The following is a 23,625-nucleotide window of genomic DNA, read 5'->3' as shown; positions in this document are numbered from 1 at the left end:
AATCCGAGCTCCGAAATAATGTGAAAAAAGTGAATAAATTTCGGAACAAGTAAAATAACGCAGTAGCTGTTATAGCTCGAACCGGATCCTAGATGACCCCGAAACTCACATTTCATAAGCCCAACATAATTCTTGCGAGATTACACCCAAGACGACTTCGTGAAGATATCTGCAACTTGCTCACTTATATCACAAGCCTTTTCAGTAGTTCTTTCAGTAGAAATAAGATTTCGAATAGAGTAATAGTGGATGTTAATATGTTTTGTTCCACTGTAAAATGTTTAGGTTTTTCGTCATTGAAGCAGATGATCTATTATCACAAAAGATCTATGTCGCACCAGTTTGTTTTCAATTGAAATCTACGTAAGTCTCCTTAACCAAACTGCTTATCAAACCGAAGAAGTTGTTGCAATATATTCAGCCTCTAAAGTTAATAAATCCACTTTATGCTTCTTTGAATTTCATGAAATTGCTTTAGACCTAAGAATAAATAAAAAAATAGTTGTGCTCTTTCTATCATCAATGTTACATGCCCAATCAATATCTATAAAGCAGTTAATTTAAAACTTTACACTTCTGAGTACCAAGTTCCATGCTCGGATACCAAAATTATTTTGCTCAATTACCCAAAGGATCTAACTTAGCCTGATACCAAAATTATTGGGAAAAAAGAAAGAGATTTTTACAAGGCTAATCTTTTATTTAATAATATTCTTATTAATAATATTACTTTTTTAATTCCATATATGACAATTTAATTTACAAATTTGGTAAGTTTCAAAGATAATGCAAAATTTAAAATAACCTCCACGATCTTGGGGATCAATTTTAATTCTTTTTTCTCTTCATTTTATCTCTCTTCTTTTAAAAAAGATCCCTTTATCCCATGATTTCTCTTTATTTTCACGATATTCTGTCTCTCCGACTCTCTTTTCTACAACAATAATTCACTAAAGGAAATTTCTTATATGGTAAAGTTTGAATTTTAATGAAATATATAATATCCATACAATAATTATATGGTAAAGTTTGAATTTTATTTTTAAGTATACTCCAAATATACATAGTGTATATTTATCATATTGATAAAAAAACATTATGTACTATGTTAATATAATATTATATACCAATACTATTTCGATATAGTACTTCATTATATACTTATTAAAATAGATTTAAATGGGACAAAATATCAATTTTAATTATTTTTCTAATATGTATGAATATTTATTTAATTAATTTTCTATATTTAGGAATAATCATTTAATTATATACGTTCTATGAATAGCGTAATAATAGTTTTACTATGATAAAACATATAACAATGACAATTTTTCACTCCAAGATTCTCTCGGGGGTCAGAATTTCTTCGAATATGTTCTTGAATTTATTTTAGATGTGAGTAAAACTCAAATTGGCAAAGAATATCGGCCCTGGGTTCTTTTTATTGGCACTACATTTTTATTTATTTTTATTTCTAATTGGTCAAGAGCTCTTTTACCTTGGAAAATCATACAATTACCTCATGGGGAGTTAGCCGCACCCACAAATGATATAAATACTTTCCAATTGAACATGTCAATAAAATTTTTCTCTTACTACAGAAAAGATAGACTAATCATAACATTGAAAAGTAAAATTAAAGCACCCCCAAAAAAGAATGGATCTTAGAGAGTGATCAACTATTATTCAAACGCTACTTCTCTGCAACAATGTCACGATCCTAATTTTCCTCCGTAGGATGTCTTGGTGACACCTAGTCTCTCAGACTAGGTAAGTGTAACATACATGCAGAATATAATTGAGATAATGATAGTACGCTCAAATAACTCAATGACTATCATAAAAGAACTCAGCAACTCAACAGAAACAACTCCCAAAATCGGGTGATATCAAGTCACAAGCTCTACAAGAGTATACTGAACATTCCTATACAACAATATCTATAAAAAAAAAAGGAAAAATGAAATAAAACTAGATAGAGGGTGACTCCAAGGCCTGCGGACGCCGGCAGGTATACCTTGAAGTCACCAAATCCGAACTCGAGTCACTGGTGCCTGGGCCGGTAAGAGGTACCTGGATCTTCACAAAAAGATGTGCAGAAGCGTAGCATGAGTACACAACAACGGTATCCAGTAAGTGTCGAGCCTAACCTAGGTAGAGTAGTGACGAGGTCAGGTCAAGACCCTACTGGAATAAATAAGAAAAACTGAACAGGTATATGACAATGTGATAATAATAAACAATGGAAATGAAATAATGAAGCAATATACCAAGAATAGCTACACTGAACTAAGGCAATTAAGACATCACGAAAGAAAACAAAGAATAAAATGCCAAGGAAACAATGCAACAAACACAAGTTAGGTAATTGAAAGGTATCAACATGAAATACTATCGAGGAACTGCCTCGTAGTCTCATTTCACAAATCAAATCACAATCTTTCCTTATATGACGCGGGAGCCTTGCATTTAGTTTTGAAAATCATTTTTCCCAAAATAGCTTCCCGTATTTTAGCCCACCTTATCACACCACGTGGCTTCAATTAGTTCCCATACTAGCAACACGCGTATCAAGCCCACCTTATCTCACCGCATGCGTATCAACCTCAATTCTTATACCACCACATGTGTATCAATATCACAATATATCACAAATCGCACCTCAAGTGCCCAATATCACAACTTGCCATAGAAGTCAATAATAATAGAGTTTCTATAATAAATAGTCCATGGCTCAATCACAATATGTAAAAGAGTCTCAACAATAGCAACCGAAAGTGAATAACTCAACAAAAATAGTATTTCAACAAATTTACCACTTTGCCTCAATGTGAATCACAACCTTTATAACTTCAACACCAAATTCAACAATAAGATATTCCAAGAAATAACAACTTCAAGTAAAAGAACTCAACAATTAAATAATGATTAAGAAATGAAGAGAACAATAACTTCAACTAAACATGTAAAGAAAATTAACAAGTAAGAGATAAGACAAGTATCAACGATGTCAAGTAACACATGTGAAGGTAGACTAATGATGATGATTATAACATATTATGGAAACTCAATTAAGGGCATGAAAGGAATCTACATAGCTAAAACCGGTCAATTACCATATTTAGCCAGTGCATACAGTCGTCACCTTGCGTACACGGCTTATATATATCACAATTAGCACCAAACAACACCAATCCTAAGGGGTGATTCCCCTATACAAAGTTAGGTAAGACACTTACCTCAAAACACGCTAACTCAATCCACTAGTAAGCCTTTCCCGCGGTTATCCAACTCCGAATTGCTCGAATCTAGCCAAAACAATATGATACCATAAATGCAAACTATAGGAAGCTATTCTGAACAATAAAATTGCAATCTTTAAAGGGAAACAAAAGACAATTCAAAAAGTCAACCCGGGGCCCGTGTATCAGAACCTTACCAAACTTACAAAATCCGAACACGCATTCGATAACGAGTCCAACCATACAAGAATTACTCAAATCCGACTTCAAATCGCCTTTCAAATCCCCAAACTTTAGTTTAAGAAGTTTCACAATTTTTCCCCAAATTATCCAACTCAAATCACCAATTAGATGACAAAAATAAATATGAATTCATGTATAATAGCCAAATCTGAGTTAGAATCAGTTACCCCGATAATTTCCTTGAAAATGCCTTGAAATATAGCCACAAACCGAGCTCTCGAGGTCCAAAAGATGAAAATGAGATAAAACCCTCGTCTCTAGCCTTTGCTGCCCAGCGATTTTCACATCTGCGGGCATACAGTCGCACCTGCGATGCAGCACCTGTAGAAAAATCCATCGCAGGTGCGGTCCTCACTTAGGCCATGTCCTTTCGCTTCTGCGAGTCCACTTCTACGAAAAATGGATCGCACATGCAGTCCTTCACAATCCCCTCACAGTTCCGCTTCTGCGAAAGAAAACTCGTACCTGTGGATGCGCATCCGCGCCCAGGTGTCTGCACCTGCGAAGTCAGGCCTGGGCTGACCCTTTCCGCTTCTGCGCTTCTCCACTCGCACCATCGAGTCCGCACCTGCGGCCATTCCCACCATAGGTGCGATGACACTAGAACAGTGGTTTAGCAATCACCCAAGTCCAAAATGGTTCCGGATTCAATCTGTATCATACCCGGGGACCCCAGGACCCCGAACATACCAACAAGTTCCAAAACACATAACGTACCTATTCAAGGCCAAAAATCACATCAAACAACATCGATTCTATAAATCGCGACCCAATTCAAGCCTATTGGAACTTTGAACATCCGACTTCCAAAACTAACGTCGAATCATACCAAAACATCTCCGATCCACCTCAAGTTTTGCACATAAGTCATAAATGACATGACAGAACTATTCCAACTTCCGGAATCAAAATCCGACCTCGATATCCGTAAAGTCAACTCCCGATCAAACTTCTCAACCTTCCAAACTTTCAACCTCCTAACTTTTGCCAATTCAAACCAAAACGACCTACGGACCTCCAAATCAAAATCCGATCATGCTCCTAAGTCCAAAATCACCATACGAAGCTATTGGAACAACCAAAACTTCATTTTGGGGTCATCTACACAAAAGTCAAACTACGGTCAACTCATTCAACTTAAACTTCCAACTTATGGACTAAGTGTACCATTTCATTCTGAAACTCACCTTAAACCTAAACCAAACACCCTGACAAGTGAAATAACCACAATAAAACATAGAGGAAGCAATATATAGGGGAATATGGCTAAAATACTCAACACAACCATCCAGGTGTTTACATCCTCCCTCTCTTAAAACAAATATTTATCCGCGAACGAGTATAGAGACATACCTGAAGTGGTGAAAAGATGAGGATAATGGCTGCGCATATCATGCTCGGTCTCCCAAGTCGCCTCCTCGATTGGTTGATCCCTCTACTGAACTTTCATTGAAGCAATGCTCTTTGACCTCAACTTTCGAATCTGCCTGTCCAAAACGGCCATCGACTCCTCAACATAAGATAATCCTTGTCCAATTGGACTGATTTGAAGTCTAACACATGGGACGGATCACCATGATACTTCTGGAGCATAGAAACATGGAATACTGGATGAACTGCACTAGGTGGCAGTTCAAGCTTGTAGGACACCTCACTAATTCTCTCAAGAATCTCAAAAGGTCCGATATACCTAGGGCTCAACTTGCCCTTCTTCCCGAACCTCATAAAACCCTTCATGGGCGAAACCTAGAGCAAGACTCAGTTTCCAACCATGAATATAACATCACGAACCTTCCAATCCGTATAAATCTTTTGTCTAGATTGGGTTGTACGAAGCCAATCCTGAACCAACTTAACCTTTTTCAAAGCATCCTAAACCAAGTCAATATTCAATAGCCTTGCCTCGCCCGGATCAAACCAACCCACCGGATACCGACACTGCCTCCCATACAAGGCCTCATATGGAGCCATCTGAATACTCGATTGGTAAGTGTTGTTGTAGGAAAACTTTGCAAGCAGTAAGAACTGATCCCAATAACCCCCGAACTCCATAACATAGGCACAAAGAATATCCTCCAATATATAAATAGTGTGCTTGGACTGTCCGTCCTTCTGAGGGTGGAATGTTGTACTCAACTCAACCCTTGTGCCTAACTCACGTTGTACGACCTTCTAGAAACACGATGTAAACTGCGTACCCCGGTCAAAGATGATGGATACTGGCACGCCATGAAGTCGAAAAATCTCGCGAATATAGACCTGAACCAACTGCTCTAAAAAATAAGTAGTCACTACTAGAATGAAATGAGTCGACTTGGCCAACCTATCCACAATCACCCATATTGCGTCAAACTTCTTTTGAGTTCGTGGGAGCCTAACAACAAAATCCATAGTGACTCGCTCCCATTTCCACTTGGGAATCTCAAGCCTCTGAAGTAACCTACCTGGTCTCTGGTGCTCGTTCTTCACCTGTTGACAATTTAGGTACCGAGCTACATACTCCACTTTGTCTTTCTTCATCCTCCTCCACCAATAGTACTGCCTCAAATCTTGATATATCTTAGCGCCACCCGAATGAATGGAGTACCGTGAACTGTGGGCCTCCTGAAGAATCAACTCACGTAACTAATCCACATTGGGCACACATAGCCGGCCCTGTATCTGTAGCACACCCTCATCCCCAATAGTAACCTCCTTGGCATCGCCGTACTGAACTGTGTCCTTGAGTAAAAGCAAATAGGGGTCGTCATACTAATGCTCTCTAATACGATCATACGATCATACTGACCGCTCTCTGGCCAAGGCCTGAATATCCAATGCTAATGGCCTCTCCGCTGCAGATAGATATACTAGACTACCCAAGCTCTCCGCCTTTCGACTCAAGGCATCGACCATCACGTTGGCCTTCCCGAGATGATATAGAATGTTGTTATCATAGTCCTTAAGCAACTCTAACCATCTCCGCTGTCGCAAGTTAAGATCATTCTGCTTTGAACAGATATTGTAGACTTCGATGGTCGGTATAGACCTCACAAGGGACACCGTACAAATAGTGCTGCCAAAACTTCAAGGTATGAACAATAGATACTAATTCCTGGTCGTGGAGAGGATAATTCTTCTTATGCACCTTCAGCTGTCTAGACGCGTAGTCAATCACACTACCGTCTTGCATAAACACCTTGTAAGACCCTGAACCTATAGGCAATACCAACACTGGGGCTATAGTCAAAGTTTTCTTGAGCTTTTGAAAGCTCTCCTCACACTCCTCGGTCCAACTGAATGACGGTAAAACCCCACCAAACTAAGAAAACTCCGGATCTCAGCAGTTGAAGATGGTCTGGGCCAAATCTACACCGCTTCAGTCTTCTTTGGATCTACCTTGATCCCATCACTCGACACCACATGACCAAAAAATGCCACCGAATCAAGCCAGAATTCACACTTTGAAAATTTTTGCATATAACTTCTTTTCTCTCAAGGTCTGAAGTACAATACTCAAATGCTGCTCATGATCCTCTCGGCTCCGGGACTGCACCAGGATGTTGTCAATAAACCCAATGATGAATGAGTCAAGATAGGGTTGGAATACACTATTTATCAGGTGGATAAATGCCGCTGAGGCATTGGTCAGCACAAATGACATCACAAGGAACTCGTAGTGACCATACCGAGTCCTAAAAGCAGTATTCGGAATATCCGAATCCCGAATTTTCAGCCGATGATAGCTAGACCGCAAATCAATCTTTGAGAACACTCTGGTACCATGTAGCTGATCAAATAAGTCATCAATGCGTGGCAATGGATACCTGTTCTTCACTGTAACCTTGTTCAACTGCCGACAATCAATACACATGCGCATAGAACCATCCTTCTTCCTTACAAACAAGACCGGAGCACCCCAAGATGACACACTAGGCCGAATGAAACCCTTATCAAGCAACTCTTGCAGCTACTCTTTTAACTTCTTCAACTCCGCTGGGGCCATATGAGATGGTGGAATAGAAATGGGCTATGTGGCCAATAACAAGTCAATACCAAAATTGATATCCTTATCAGGTGGCATGCTCGGAAGATCTGCCAGAAATATATCTAGATAGTCCCTCACTATCGAAACTGACTCAATGGTAAGAGTACCAACATTGACATTCCTCACAAATGCTAGATATGCATCACACCCCTTCCCAACAATCCGTTGTGCCTTAAGGAAAGACACCACCCTGCTGGGAACATAATCTAAAGTACCTCTCCACTCCAACCGCGGTAAACCTGGCATAGCCAACGTCACCGTCTTGGCATGACAATCAAGAATAGCATGATAGGGCGACAACTAGTCCATGCCTATAATAACATCAAAGTCTACCATACTGAGCATTACTAAATCAACTCTGGTATCAAAACTACTAAGAACAATCAAACACGGCCGATACACATGGTCAACAACAATAGAATATCCCACATGTGTGTATACATAAACAAGGGAACTCAAGGAATCACGAGATATACCCAAATACAGAGCAAAGTAAGATGATGCATATGAATAAGTGGAGCCTGGATCAAATAAGCCTGATGCATCTCTATGACAAACTGGGAACAATACCTGTAATGACTACGTCTGATGCAACCACCTCCGTCCTAACCGGAAGAGCATCACACCTGGACTGGCCTCCTCGTCTAGGGAGACCCCTACCCGCATGACCTCCACCCCTAGCTGACTGAGTAGGTGGAATGGCAACTGGTGCGATAACCACGACCTGAGAAGTCTGGGGACCTTGTGGAATACGTGGAGCCTGAGTAGTCTGTAGAGGTACACCCCTCATGAGTTTGGGGAAGTCCCTCACCATATGACAAGTATCAACATATTAAAAACAAGCTCTCAAAGGATGTGGCTGCTAAAACTGGCTCGGGCCTGGTCGGCTGGACTGATTGTTGAAAGCACCCCGTGTATGAGGTGCACTAAACAATGGCGTTGCTTAATGGGCCACCTGAGGCCTAGGAGTAGCCAGAATAACACTGGAAGCTGGAAGTGCTGAATGAACTGGACGGCCCAACTAGAGCACGGACACCACTATATCCACCAGAATCTCGAAGCCTCTTAGCCTCCCTGTCCTCTCTCTCCCGGCACCGCATATCTTCTAATCTCTAAGCGATCTCTACCACTTTCTGGTATGGGGTATCAGTCTTCAACTCTCGAGCCATGCTGAATCTAATGCCATAGCTTAGCCCCTCGATAAATCGACGGACTCACTCTCTAACTGTGGAAACTAAGGCAGGTGCATGCCTAGACAACTCACTGAACCTGATAGCATACTCCGATAAAGTCATAGCACCATGGCGCAACTGCTCAAACTCCGTGTGACATGCATCCCGAAGGCTATGGGGAACAAACTCTCTCAGGAACATCTCTGAAAACTGAGCCCATGTGAGTGAAGCTACCTCGGTGGGGTTACCCTCTTCATAAGCCCACTATGCTGGTCTCGTCAGCTAGAAAGTAGTGAAAGCAACCCCGCTCATCTCCACTATACCCATGGTACAGAGAATATAGTGGCACTTCTCCAGAAAGCCCTATGCATTCTCTGTATCTAGGCCGCTGTAAGTAGGAGGATGGTACTTCTTGTACCTCTTGAGCCTGAGCTACTCCTCCTCAGATGCTGCTGCCCTAACCTCGGGATGAATTAGGACAATCGGCTGCACTGGTATGACCTCTGGGACCTGGTCAACACGGACCCGCTGCTTTGGGGTATGGGTTGCAGAAGTCTGTGCTCCTCCCTCGGCCTGAGATATGGCCAGTGCAAGTGGAATCAACCCCGCCTGAGCTAGAGTACCAAACATGCTCAAGAACTAGGCGAGAGTATCCTGAAGTGCAGGGGGTAGTTACAGGCGCATCAGGTGCCTGCCCCCCAACTGGAGCTACGTATGGTTCCCCTGTCACAGCTCGGACAGGTACTCTGGCTGCACCACGTGCCCCTCCTCGGCCTCTGCCCCGACCTCAGCCTCTCGTCGCTCTAGCGGGGGCGCAAGTGTCAGATCATCGCATCGAGCGGTGCGTGTCCTCACCATCTATGAGAGAATAGAAAGACAAGATTTAGAATTTCGAAGTCAACAATTTCGCACGATAAGGAATCAAAGAGGTAAAGTTTTCTAACAGTTCCATAGCCTCTCGAAGATATGTACAGATGTCTCCGTATCGATCCGCGAGACTCTACTAAACCTGCTTGTGACTCGTAACATCTATGAACCTAGAGCTCTGATACCAACTTGTCACGACCCCAATTTTCCTCCGTAGGATGTCGTGATAGCACCTAGTCTATAAGACTAGGTAAGCCTAACATACATGCAGAATGTAATTGAGATAATGATAAAACTCTCAAATAACTCAACGACTATCATAAAAGAACTCCGCAACTTAACAGAAACAACTCCCAAAATTCGGTGATATCAAGTCACAGGCTCTACAAGAGTATACTAAACATTCCTATACAACAATATCTATAAAAAAAGGGAAAATGAAATAAAACTAGATAGAGGGTGACTCCGAGGCCTGCGGACACCGACAAGTATACCTTGAAGTCACCAAATCCGAACTCGAGTCACTGGTGCCTGGGCCGGTAAGAGGTGCCTGGATCTGCACAAAAAGATGTACCGAAGCGTAGCATGAGTACACCACAACGATACCTAGTAAGTGTCGAGCCCTACCTCGGTAGAGTAGTGATGAGGTTAGGTCAAGACCCTACTGGAATAAATAAGAAGACTGAACAGGTATATGACAGTGTGATAATGATAAATAATGGAAATAAAACAATGAAGAAATATACCAAGAATAGCTACACTTAACTAAGGAAATTAAGACATCACGGAAGAAAAAAAAGAATAAAATGCCAAGGAAACAATGCAAAAAACTCAAGTGAGGTAATTGAAAGTTATCAACACGAACTACCGAAGAATTTCCTTGTAGTCTTATTTCACAAATCAAATCACAATCTTTCCTTATATCACCGCGGGAGCCTTGCATTTAGTTTTGAAAATCATTTTCTCGAAATAGCATCCCACGTTTTAGCCCACATTATCACACCGTGTGGCTTCTAGTAGTTCCCCTACTAGCCACGTGTATCAACCCAACCTTATCTCACAGCATACGTCTCAACCCCAAAATCTTATACCACCGCATGCGTATCAATATCACAACATATCACAAATTGCACCTCAAGTGCCCAATATCACAACTTGCCAAAGAAGTCATCAATAATAGTATTTCCACAATAAATAGCCCATGGCTCAACCACAATATGTACAAGAGACTCAACAATAGCAACCGAAAGTGAATAACTCAATAAGAATAGTATTTCAACAAATTTACCACTTTGCCTCAATGTGAATCACGACCTTTATAACTTCAACAGCAAATTCAACAATAAGATATTCCAAAAAATAACAACTTCAAGTAAAGAAACTCAATGATTAAATAATACATAAAAAATGAAGAGAACAATAACTTCAACGATGTCAAGTAACACATGTGAAGATAGACTAATGATGATGACTATAACTATAATGGCAACTCAATTAAGGGCATGAAAGGAATCTAAATAGCTAAAATTGGCCAATTACCACATTTAGCTCGTGTACACACTTGTCACCTTGCGTACACGGCTTCCACATATCACAATTAGCATCAAATAATACCAATCCTAAGGGGTAATTCCCCCACACAAAGTTAGGCAAGACACTTACCTCAAAACACGCTAACTCAATCCACTAGTACGCCTTTCCCGCGGTTATCCAACTCCAAACGGCTCGAATCTAGCCATAACAACTTCATAACATAAATACAAACTATAGGAAGCTATTCCGAATAATTAAGTTGCTATCTTTAAATAGAAACAAAAGTCAACTCAATAAAGTCAACCTCGGGTCCGCAGCTCGGAACCCAACCAAACTTACAAAATTCAAAAACCCATTCGATAACAAGTCCAACCATACATGAATTACTCAAATCCGACTTCAAATCGCCTTGCAAATCTCCAAATTTTTGTCTAAAAAGTTTCACAATTGTTTCCCCAATTTTCCAAGTTAAATCACCAATTAGATGACAAAAATAAAGATGGATTCATGTATAATTGCCAAATCCGAGTTAGAATCACTTACCCCGATGATTTTTTTGAAAATCCCTTGAAACATTTGTCACGACCCAATTATCCCTCCGTAGGACGTCGTGACGGCAACTAGTCTCTACAACTAGGTAAGCCTAACAAAAAGTAGAAATAACAAAAATGGGAGCAAAACTTAACAGCTAACTGCAACAAATAACTAAATAACTGGTAACAATACCGCTAGGCATTTACAATAACCAACACTCTAGTAATACACAGTATTCCCAAAACCCGAAACATCATAAGTCACAAGCTGCAGAAGGAAACTAGTATCTCTATACACCAGAGTCTAATAAAAGAAGTACGGAAGGTAAATGACATAGGAGAGAATAGAGGGGGAATCCAAGGTTTACAGACGTGGCAGATGTACTTGAAGTCTCCGTACAACAACAAACACTCTCAGCTAGTAGCGGGGCTGATGAGAAACACATGGATCTGCACATAAAACATGTGCAAAAGAGTAGCATGAGTACACCACAATGGTACCCAGTAAGTGCCAAGCCTAACCTCGGTAGAGTAGTGATAAGGTAAGGTCCGGGCCCTACTGGGATGTAATAACAAGACAGATGATATAGTAAAAATGAAGCAAAATGGAGAATTTAACATAAAGAATTCACAGAGAAATAACAACACAACACAATGAGATAACAACAGGGGCGCTCCAGAGATACCGTCTTGTAGTCCCAAAAGTAAATACTCAACAGGGGATCTCTCGAGATACCGTATTGTAGTCCCAAAAGTAAATATGAGAAGAGATCTCTTGAGGTACCGCCTCGTAGTCTCAAAAGTAAATGTGCTGGGAGAACTTCTGAGGTACCATCTCGTAGTCTCAAAAGTAAATATGCAGGGAGAACTCCGAGGTACCGCCTCGTAGTCTAAAAAGTAAACACGTAGCTCAACCGATAAATACAATAGTTAACAATAAGAATTCTATAGTTAAGACTGATAGAGATCAAGGAAGAACATGAAATCAACTAGGCTTGCTGTACAGAGTTCAAATAAGTAGTTAAAGCATTTAGACATGCGATATTAGGCTATACAAGATAATTACACATGTTGTTATAACTCAATTAAGATGAAAACAGGTTGCTACTGAGTAAAGGTCGGGTTTTACAAAAAATAGCCCGTGTACGCACTCGTCACCTCACGTACACGGCGCTCACATATCACAACAATATCAAATTCTAAGGGGATTTCTCCCACACAAGGTTAGGCAAGACACTTACCTCGAACCAAGCTCAATCAATCAGTAAGAATGCCCTTTCCTCGATTATCCGACTTCGAATGACCCAAATCTAACAAAAAACACTTACATATCATAAATACAACTATAATAGACTAATCTAATTAATGAAATCAAGACTTTAAAAAAAAATCCGAAATTCGTCCTTAAACATCGACCCGGGCCCATGTCTCGGAATCGGGTAAAATTCACAAAATACGATCATCCAATCAACCACGAGTTCACTCGTACAAAAATTATCCAAATTCGATATCAAAATCCGAATCAAAACTCAAAATTTATTTGAAGAACTTTTCATCTTTTTCCCAAATTTCTCAACCAAATTCCTTAATTAAATGATGAATTCAACTATAGATTAATGGAGTATAACCATAAATGAGTTAGGAATCGTTACCCAATTGCTTTATTTGAAAAACCCTTGAATTCCGCATCAATCCGAGCTCTCAAAGACCCAAAATTGAAAATGGAATAAAACCCTCAAACTTAGCCTTTTCTGCCTAGCGATTTTCGCTTTTGCGGACTTCCAGTCGCACCTACGATGCCACACCTGTAGAAATTCCATCATAGGTGTGGACTTGACTTAAGTGCCCTGGGTTTGTATCTGCGACAGGAGAGACGCACCTGCGGATGCGCTCCTGCGACCAAGGAGTCGTACCTACGACCTCATCGCTCCTGCGCACCTTCCCACCGCAGAAGCGAGGCCTCTTCTGCATGAATCTTTCAACACCTGCGAACCCAGCCTGGGCTGCCCAAATATGCCTCTACGATCCTCCATTCGCACATGCGTGTCCGCACTTGCGTCCAACCCCACCGCAAGTGCGATGACACCAGGAGTTGAAAATTTTCAATAGCTATACATGTCCAAATTTCGATCCGTTAAGCTTCCGAAACTCATCCGAAGCCCGCGGGACCTCAACCAAACATACCAACAAGTCCTAAAACACCATAAGAACTTAGTCGATCCCTCAAATCACATCAAACAATGCTAAAAACACAAATCACCCTCCAATTCAAGCTTAATGAACTTTGAAACTTCAAACTTTTACAACCGATGTAGAAACCTATCAAATCAAGTCCGATTGAACTTAAATTTTGCACACAAGTCATACTCGACATTACAGACCTACTCCAACTTCCGGAATCAGAATCCGACCCCTATGTCAAAAAGTTAACTTCCGGTCAAACTTCCTAAAAATTTGATTTTTGCTATTTCAAGCCTAAATCAGCTACAAAACTCCAATTTACATTCCATACATGTTTCTAAGTCCAAAATCATCCAACGGAGCTAACGGAACCGACGTAACTCTATTCCGGAGTCGTCTTCCCACAGTTCCATCTACGGTAAAAGATCCTAGAACTTAAGCTTCCGTTTTAGGGACTAAATATCCCAAAATACTCCGAAACCAAAAACGGAACCTCCCGACAAGTCACATAAGCAGAAAAAGATACGAGAAAAGTAGTAAATAGGGGATCTGGGATATTCTCTCAAAACGACCGGCAGGGTCGTTACATCATCCCCCTCTTTAAACAATCGTTCGTCCTTGAACAAGTATAGAGACATACCTGAAGTGGTGAAAAGATGAGGATAACAGCTGCGTATATCATGCTCGGTCTCCCAAGTTGCCTCCTCGACCAGCTGACCCCTCCACTGATCCTTCACTGACGCAATGTTCTTTGACCTCAACTTTCGAACCTGCCAGTCCAAAATAGCCACCGGCTTCTTAACATAAGATAAATCCTTGTCCAACTGGACTGAGCTAAAATCCAACACATGAGACGGATCGCCGTGGTACTTCCGGAGCATAGAAACATGGAATACTTGATGAACTGCAGAGAGAATATGTGGTAGTGCAAGTTTGTAAGCCACCTCTCCAACCCTCTCAAGAATCTCGAATGGCCCGATATACCTAGGGCTCAACTTGCCCTTCTTCCCGAACCTCATAATACCCTTCATGGGCGAAACTCGGAGCAAGACCCGTTGTCCAACCATGAATGCAACATCGCGAACCCTCCGATCCACATAACTCTTCTATCTGGACTGGGCTATGCGAAGTCGATCCTGAATCACCTTAACCTTCTCCAGAGCATCCTGAACCAAGTCTTTACCCAATAATCTAGCCTTCCCCTGCTCGAACCAACCCACTGGAGACCGACACCGCCTCCCATATAAGGCGTCATATGGTGCCATCTAAATGCTCGACTGATAACTGTTGTTGTAAGCAAACTCTGCAAGTGGCAAGAATTAGTCCAAAGCACCCCCAAAATCTATCACACACGCACGAAGAATATCCTTTAATATCTGGATAGTACGCTCGGACTGTCCGTCCATCTGAGGGTGAAATGCAGTGCTCAACTACACTCGAGCACCCAACTCCTGTTGTACAGCCCTCCAAAATCGTGATGTGAACTGCGTACCCCGGTCAGAGATGATAGATACCGATATGCCATGAAGCTTGACAATCTCGCAGATATATATTCGAGCCAACTGCTCGGAAGAATAGGTAGTCATCACATGAATGAAATGATCTGACATGGTCAGCCTATCCACAATCACCCAAACTACATCAAATTTATGCTGAGTCCGTGGAAGCCCAACAACAAAATCCATAGTGATCCTACCTCAAGTCCTGATACATCTTTGCGGCACCCGGGTGAATGGAGTACCGCGAACTGTGAACCTCCTAGAGAATCAACTCACGCAGACCATCTACATTGGGCACACAAAGCCTGCCCTGCATCCTTAGTGCACCATCATCTCCAATAGTGACCTCATTAGCATCATTGTGCTGAACCGTGTCCTTAAGGACAAGCATGTAAGGGTCATCATACTGACGCTCCCTGATACGATCATAAAGAGAAGACCGAGAGACTACACAAGCCAACACTCGACTTGGCTAAAAAATATATAATCTAACAAATTGGTTGGCTAAGTCCTGAACATCCAATGCCAATGGCCTCTCTACTGCCGGTAGATATGCTAAACTCCCCAAACTCTCTGCCCGGTGACTCAAGGCATCGGCCACCATATTGGCCTTCCCGGGATGGTACAAAATGGTGATATCATAATCTTTAAGCAGCTTCAACCACTTCCGCTGACGTAAGTTAAGATCCTTCTGTTTGAACAGATGCTGCAAACTCCGGTGATCGTTGTAGACCTCACAAGGAACACCGTACAAATAGTGCTACCAAATCTTCAAGGCATGAACAATAGCTTCTAACTCAAGGTCGTGGACAGGATAGTTCTTTTCATGCACCTTCAGCTATTTGGACACGTAGGCAATCACACTACCGTCCTGCATCAACACCGCACCGAGACCAATCCGCGATGCATCACAATATACAGTATAAGACCCCAAACTTGCAGGCAATACCAATACTGGGGTTATAGTCAAAGCCGTCTTGAGCTTTTGAAAGTTCTCCTCACACTCCTCTGTCCACCTGAACGGAGCACCCTTCTGGGTCAGCCTGGTCATAGGTGCTACAATAGATGTGAAATCCTCTACAAATCGACGGTAATACCCCGCCAAACCAAGAAAACTCCAGATCTCCGTAGCTAAGGACGGTCTGGTCCAAATCTGCACTACATTAACCTTCTTCAGATCCACCTTGATCCCATCACTCGATACTACATGACCCAAGAATGCCACATAGTCTAGCCAAAACTCACACTTTGAAATTTTTTGCATATAACTTCTTTTCTCTCAAGGTCTGAAGCACAGTCATCAGGTGCTGCTCATGATCCTCCAGAGTCCGGGAGTACACCAGAATGTTGTCAATAAACACAATGACGAATGAGTCAAGATAGGGTCGAAACACACTGTGCATCAAGTGCATAATTGGTGCTGGGGCGTTGGTCAGCCCAAATGACATCACAAGAAATGTATAGTGACCATACCGAGTCCTGAAAGCAGTCTTCGGGATATCTGGCTCCCGAATCTTCAACTGATGATAGCTTGAACATAAGTCAATTTTGTAAAACACTCCAGCCCCCTGTAACTGACCAAATAGGTCATCAATACGAGGTAATGGATACCTGTTCTTCACTGTGATTTTGTTCAACTAGCGGTAATCAGTACATATCCGCATAGAACCATCCTTCTTCATCACAAATAAAACAGGAGCACCCCAAGGTGACACACTGGGCTGAATGAAGCCCTTATCAAGCAACTCCTGTAACTGCTCCTTCAACTCAGGAGGAGCCATTCGATATGGAGGAATAGAGATGGGCTGAGTTCCCGGCAACAAATCAATGCCAAAGTCAATATCTCTGTCGGGCGGTATGCCCGGTAGATCAGTTGGAAATACATCTGGAAAATCCCTCACTACTGGAACTGACTCAACTGTAGGGGTATCAATATTGACATCTCTCACATAAGCTAGATACGCGTCACACCCCTTCTCAACCATTCGTTGAGCTTTAAGAAATGAAATAACTCTGCTGGGAGTATACTCTAAGGTACCTCTCCACTTAAATCGTGGTAATACTGGTATAGCTAGTGACACGGTCTTGGAGTGACAATCAAGAATATCATAATGGGGCGACAACTAGTCCATGCCCAAGATAATATCAAAATCTACCATACTGAGCAATAGTAAATCAGCTCTGCTCTAAAAACCACTAAGAACAACCAAACACGACCGATACACATGGTCAACAACAATAGAATCTCCCATAGGTGTAGACATATAAATAGGAGAATTCAAAGAATCACGAGATACGCCCAAATACGGGGCAAAATAAGAGGACACATAAGAATAGGTGGAGCCTGAATCAAATAAAACCGATGTATCTCTATGATAGACCGGAACAATATCTATAATGATAGAGTCGGAAACAACTGCATCTGTACGAGCTGGAAGAACATAATATCTGGCCTGGCCTCCCCCTCTAGGGCGACCTCGACCTCCCCGCTGGCTGAGCAGGTGGGGCGGTAGCTGGTGCTGTAATCATAGCGTGAGGACCCGGTGGAGCACGTGGTGGCTGAGAAGTCTGTGGAGGTGCACCCCTCCTAAGTCTGGGGCAATCCCTCACTATATGGCGAGTGCCGCCATACTCAAAACAAGCCCTCGGAGGGCGTGGCTGCTGTGACTGGCTCGGGCCAGGTCTGCTGGACTGACCGCTAAAAGCACCTCGTGCAGGAGGTGCACTAGATACTGGCAGTGCATAATAAGGCTCATGAGGCCTAGAAGGGGCCGAAATGCCACTGGCGGCTAGAAGTGCTGAGTGGACGGGGCGAATCACATAACCCTTACCATGACGAACTGCAGCTGGGGCACGAGTACCACTATAAGTGCTAGAATCTCGAGACCTCTTGGCCTCCCTATCCTCTCTCTCCCGATCAAGCATACCCTCCAATCTCCAAGCAATACTCACAACCTGCTAGTTAGAAATATCCATCTCCAACTACCGAGCCATGCTAAGCCTGATACTGGAGTCACTCAATAAATCGACGAACCCTCTCTCGAACTGTGGAAACCAAGTCTGGTGCATGTCGGGCCAAATCACTGAAGCAAACTGCATACTCTGACACAGTCATAGCACTCTGGCGCAAGTGCTCAAACTCCGTGCTCCATGTATCTCTGAGACTCAGGGAAACATACTCCCTCAAGAACATGTCCGAGAACTGAGTCCAGGTAAGTGAAGCTGCCTCAGCCGGACTACCCAACTCATAAGCACGCCACCACTGATAGGCTGCTCCTCTAAGCTGGAATATAGTAAAAGAAACCCCACTCGACTCCGCTATGCCCATGGTACAAAGAATACGGTGACAATCCTCCAGAAAAACCTAGGCATCCTGTGACGCCAATCCACTAAAGGTATAAGGGTGGTACTTCTTGTACCTCTCAAGTCTGAGCTGCTCCGCCCCAGAAACTGCTGCCCTAACCTCAAGCTGAGATGGAGCTACTGGCTACATTGGTATAATCTCTAGAACCTTGTCGACCTGAACCTGCTGCTCTGGAGTACCGGCTACGGGAGTTTGTGCCCCTCCCCCGGCCTGAGATGTGGAAGGAGCAAGTGGAATCAATCCACCCTAAGCCAAGGTGTTGAACATGATCTGAAACTGGGCTAGAGTCTCCTGGAGGGCAGGTGTAGCAACAGGGATCTTAGGTGTCTGCCCTCCAGCTGAAGCTACTGGGGGCTCCCCTGTAGCAACTCGTGCGGGTGCTGTGGCTGCACCGTGTAGACGTCCTCGGCTTCTACCCCGACCCTGACCTCTCGCGGCTCTAGCAGGGGACGCGGGTGCCTGGTCATCAGATCCGCATGTACGTGTCCTCACCATCTGTGAGAGAATAGAATGCAGAAGTTTAGAATTTTGAAGTCAACAATTTTCGCAAGACAAACAATCAAAGAAGTGTAATTTTTCGTAACAGTTCCATAGCCTCCCGAAGATAAGTATAGACATCTCCGTACTGATCCGTTAGACTCTAATAAACCGGCTTGTGTCTCACGACACCTATGAACCTAGAGCTCTCATACCAACTTGTCACGACCCAATTCTCCCTTCGTAAGACGTCGTGACGGCACCTAGTCTCTACGACTAGGTAAGCCTAACAAAAAGCGAAATAACAAAAATGGAAGCAAAACTTAACAACTAACTACAACAGATAACTAAATTACTGGTAACAATGCCGCTCGGCATTTATAATAACCAACACTCTAGTAATACACAGTATTCCCAAAACCTGGAACATCATAAGTCACAAGCTACAGAAGGAAACCAGTATCTCTATACACCAGAGTCTAATAAAAGAAGTACGGAAGGTAAATGACATAGGAGAGAATACAGGGGGACTCCAAGGTCTGCGAACGCGACAGATGTACCTTGAAGTCTCTGTACAATAATAAGCACTCTTAGCTAGTAGCGGGGCTGATAAGAAGCACCTGAATCTGCACACAAAATATGTGCTGAAGAGTAGCACGAGTATACCACAATGGTACCAAGTAAGTGTCAAGCCTAACCTCGGTAGAGTAGTGACGAGGTAAGGTCCGGGCCCTACTGGGATATAATAACAAGACAGATGATATAGTAAAAATAAAGCAAAATGGAGAATTTAACCGAAAGAATTCACAGAGAAATAACAACACAGTATAATGAGATAACAATAGGGGCGCTCCCAAGATACCGTCTCGTAGTCCCAAAGGTAAATACCCAATAGGGGATCTCCCTAGATACCGTCTCATAGTCCCAAAAGTAAATATGTGAAGAGATCTCCCTAGGTACCGGGGAGATACCGTCTCGTAGTCCCAAAAGTAAATATGCGAAGAGATCTCCCTAGGTACCATCTCGTAGTCTCAAAAGTAAATGTGCAGGGAGAACTCCCGAGGTACCGCCTCGTAGTCTCAAAAGTAAATATGCAGGGAGAACTCCCGAGGTACCGCCTCATAGTTTCAAAAGTAAACACTCAGCTCAACCGATAAATACAACAGTTAACAGCAAGAATTATACAGTTAAGATTGATAAAGATCAAGGAAGGACATGAAATCAACTAGGCATGCTGCATAGAGTTCAAATACGCAGTTAAGGCACGTAGACATGCGATATTAGGCTACATAGGATAACTACACATGCTGTTATAACTCAATTAAGAAGAGTCTGTGTACGCATGATGCTACTCAGTAAAAGTCGTGTTTTACAACAAATAGTTAGTGTATGCACTCGTCACCTCACGTACACAGCGCTCGTATATCACAACAGTACCAAATCCTATGGTGATTTCCCCCATACAAGGTTAGTCAAGCCACTTACCTCGAACCAAACTCAATCAATCAGTAAGAATGCCCTTTCCTCGATTATCCGACTCCGAATGACCCAAATCTAGCAAAAAATAATTACATATCATAAATACAACTATAATAGACTAATCTAAATAATTAAATCAAGACTTTCACAAAACTTTCAAAATTCGTCCTAAAATGTCGACCCGGGCCCACATCTCAAAATAGGGTAAAAGTCATAAAATACGAACACCCAATCAACCACGAATTCACTCGTACCAAAATTATCCAAATTCGATATCAAAATCCGAATGAAAACTCAAAAATCTATTTGAAGAACTTTCCAACTTTTTTCAAAATTTCTCAACCAAATTCCTTAATTAAATGATGAATTCAACTATAGATTAGTAGAGTATAACCATAAATGAGTTAGGAATCGTTACCCAATAGCTTTATATGAAAACCCTTGAATTATCGCCTCAATTCGAGCTCTCAAAGACCCAAAATTGAAAATGGAATAAAACCCTCAAACTTAGCCTTTTCTGCCCATCGATTTTGCTCCTGCGGGCTTCCAGTCGCACATGCGACGCCGCACCTAAGGAAATTCCATCGCAGGTGCAGACTTGACTTAAGTCCCCTGGGTCCGCATCTACGAGAGAAGAGCCGCACCTGCAGATGGGCTCCTGCGACCAAGGAGCCGCACCTGTGACCTCATCACTCTTGCGCACCTTCCCACCGCAGAAGTGAGGCTGCTTCTGCGTAAATCTTTCCGCACCTGTGAACCCATCTTGGGCTGCCCAAATCCGCCTATGCGATCCTCCATTCGCACATGCGTGTCCGCACTTGCGGCCAACCCCACCGCATGTGCGATGACACCAGAAGTTGAAAAACTGCAGCAGCTATACAAGTCCAAATTTTGATCCGTTAAGCATCCAAAGCCCCTGGGGCCTGAACCAAACATACCAATAAGTCCTAAAACACCATACGAACTTAGTCGAGCCCTCAAATCACATCAAACAGTGATAAAAATATAAATCACCCTCCAATTCAAACTTAATAAACTTTGAAATTTTAAACTTCTACAACCGATGCCGAAACCTATTAAACCACGTCCGGTTGACCTCAAATTTTGTACACAAGCCATACTCGACATTACGGACCTACTCCAACTTCCGAAATCGGAATTCGAATCCGACCCCGATATCAAAAAGTCCACTTTCGGTCAAACTTCCTAAAAATTTAATTTTTGCCATTTCAAACCTAAATCAGCTACAAACCTCCAATTTACATTCCGGACACGCTCCCAAGTCCAAAACTACCCAACGGAGCTAACGAAATCAACGGAACTCCATTCTGGAGTCGTCTTCAAACAGTTCTAACTACGGTAAAAAATCCTAGAACTTAAGCTTCCATTTTAGGGACTAAATATTCCAAAACACTCCGAAACCGAAAATGGAACCTCCCGACAAGTCACATAAATAGAAAATGATACGGAAAAAGTAGTAAATAGGGGATCGGGGCTATTACTCTCAAAATGACCGGCCGAGTCGTTACAACAACGCTATAAACCGAGCTTTCTAGGTCCAAAAGATGAAAATGAGATAAAACCCTCGTCTCTAGCCTTTTCTGCCCAGCAATCTTCGCATCTGCTGGCATACAGTCACCTGCGACGCCGCACCTGCGGAAATATCCATCGCAGGCGCGGTCCTTACTTTGGCCAGCTCCCTTCGCTTCTGCGGACCATTGCTCGCTTCTGCAGAAAATGGATCGCACATGCGGTCCTTCACAAGCCCCTCACAGTTCCACTTCTGCAGAAGAAAACAAGCACTTGCGGATGCGCATTCCCGCCCAGGTGTCCGCACCTTCGAACCCAAGCCTGGGCATCCCCTTTCTGCTTCTGCGCTTCTCCACTCGCACCAGTGAGTCTGCATCTGCGGCCATTCCCACCGCAGGTGTGATGATACCAGAACAATAGTGGTTCAACAATCACCCAAGTCGAAAATAGTTCTGGATTCAATATGAATCACACCCGGGGCTCCCGGGACCCCGTCCGAATATAGCAACAAGTTTCAAAACACATAACGGACCTACTCGATACCAAAAATCACATCAAACAATATCAATTCTACGAATCGCAACCCAAATCAACCCTATTGAAACTATGAACATCCGACTTCCAAAACTAATGTCGAATCCTATCAAAATAACTCTGATATACCTCAAATTTTGCACACAAGTCCTAAATGACATGACAGACCTATTCCAACTTCCGAAATCTGAATCCGACACTGATATCAATAAAGTCAACTCTCGGTCAAACTTCTCAACCTTCCAAATCTTCAACTTCCTAACTTTCGCCAATTCAAGTCGAAACGACCTACGGATCTTTAAATCAAAATCCGGGCACGCTCCTAAGTCCAAAATTACCATAGAGCTATTGGAACAACCAAAACTTCATTTCGGAGTCGTTTACACAACAGTCAAACTACGGTCAACTCTTTCAGCTTAAACTTCCAACTTAGGGACTAAGTGTCTGATTTCACTCCAAAACTCACCTGAAACTAAAACCAAATGCCTCTGCAAGTCACATAACCATAATACAATATAGAAGAGGCAATAAATAGAAGAACGAGGCTAAAATACTTAATACGACCGGTCGGGTCGTTACAAACAGATTGTTAGCTCTGCCCATAATTCATCTCCTAGAAAGTTAACAAGAAATGGCAAAGAGTTAGGTAGGACCTTTGTTCTATGCATGCGTTCAACCGAATTCAAATATTTTGACATGTAATATAAATTTTTGAACTTATAATTTACAAAATACAATGAGGCCAGTACTAAAAATTTTAAGCCATCAACTCTAGATCTAGGATTATGTGTTCTTGAAAACATTAAAAAACAAGCATAATATATTGTAAAATTGAAGTAATAAAATAATTTTAAGTTGAATATTTTGAGAGGGACGATTGAGGACTTCTATGGGCATAACTTTTTCTTTTACTGAGTTAACTAAGTAGGATCGACAACTAG

This window comes from Nicotiana tabacum, chromosome 13, assembly GCF_000715075.1.
Source record: "Nicotiana tabacum cultivar K326 chromosome 13, ASM71507v2, whole genome shotgun sequence".
NCBI lineage: Eukaryota > Viridiplantae > Streptophyta > Magnoliopsida > Solanales > Solanaceae > Nicotiana > Nicotiana tabacum.
The sequence above is the reverse complement of the archived record's forward strand: the minus strand, read 5'-3'. Positions refer to the sequence as shown.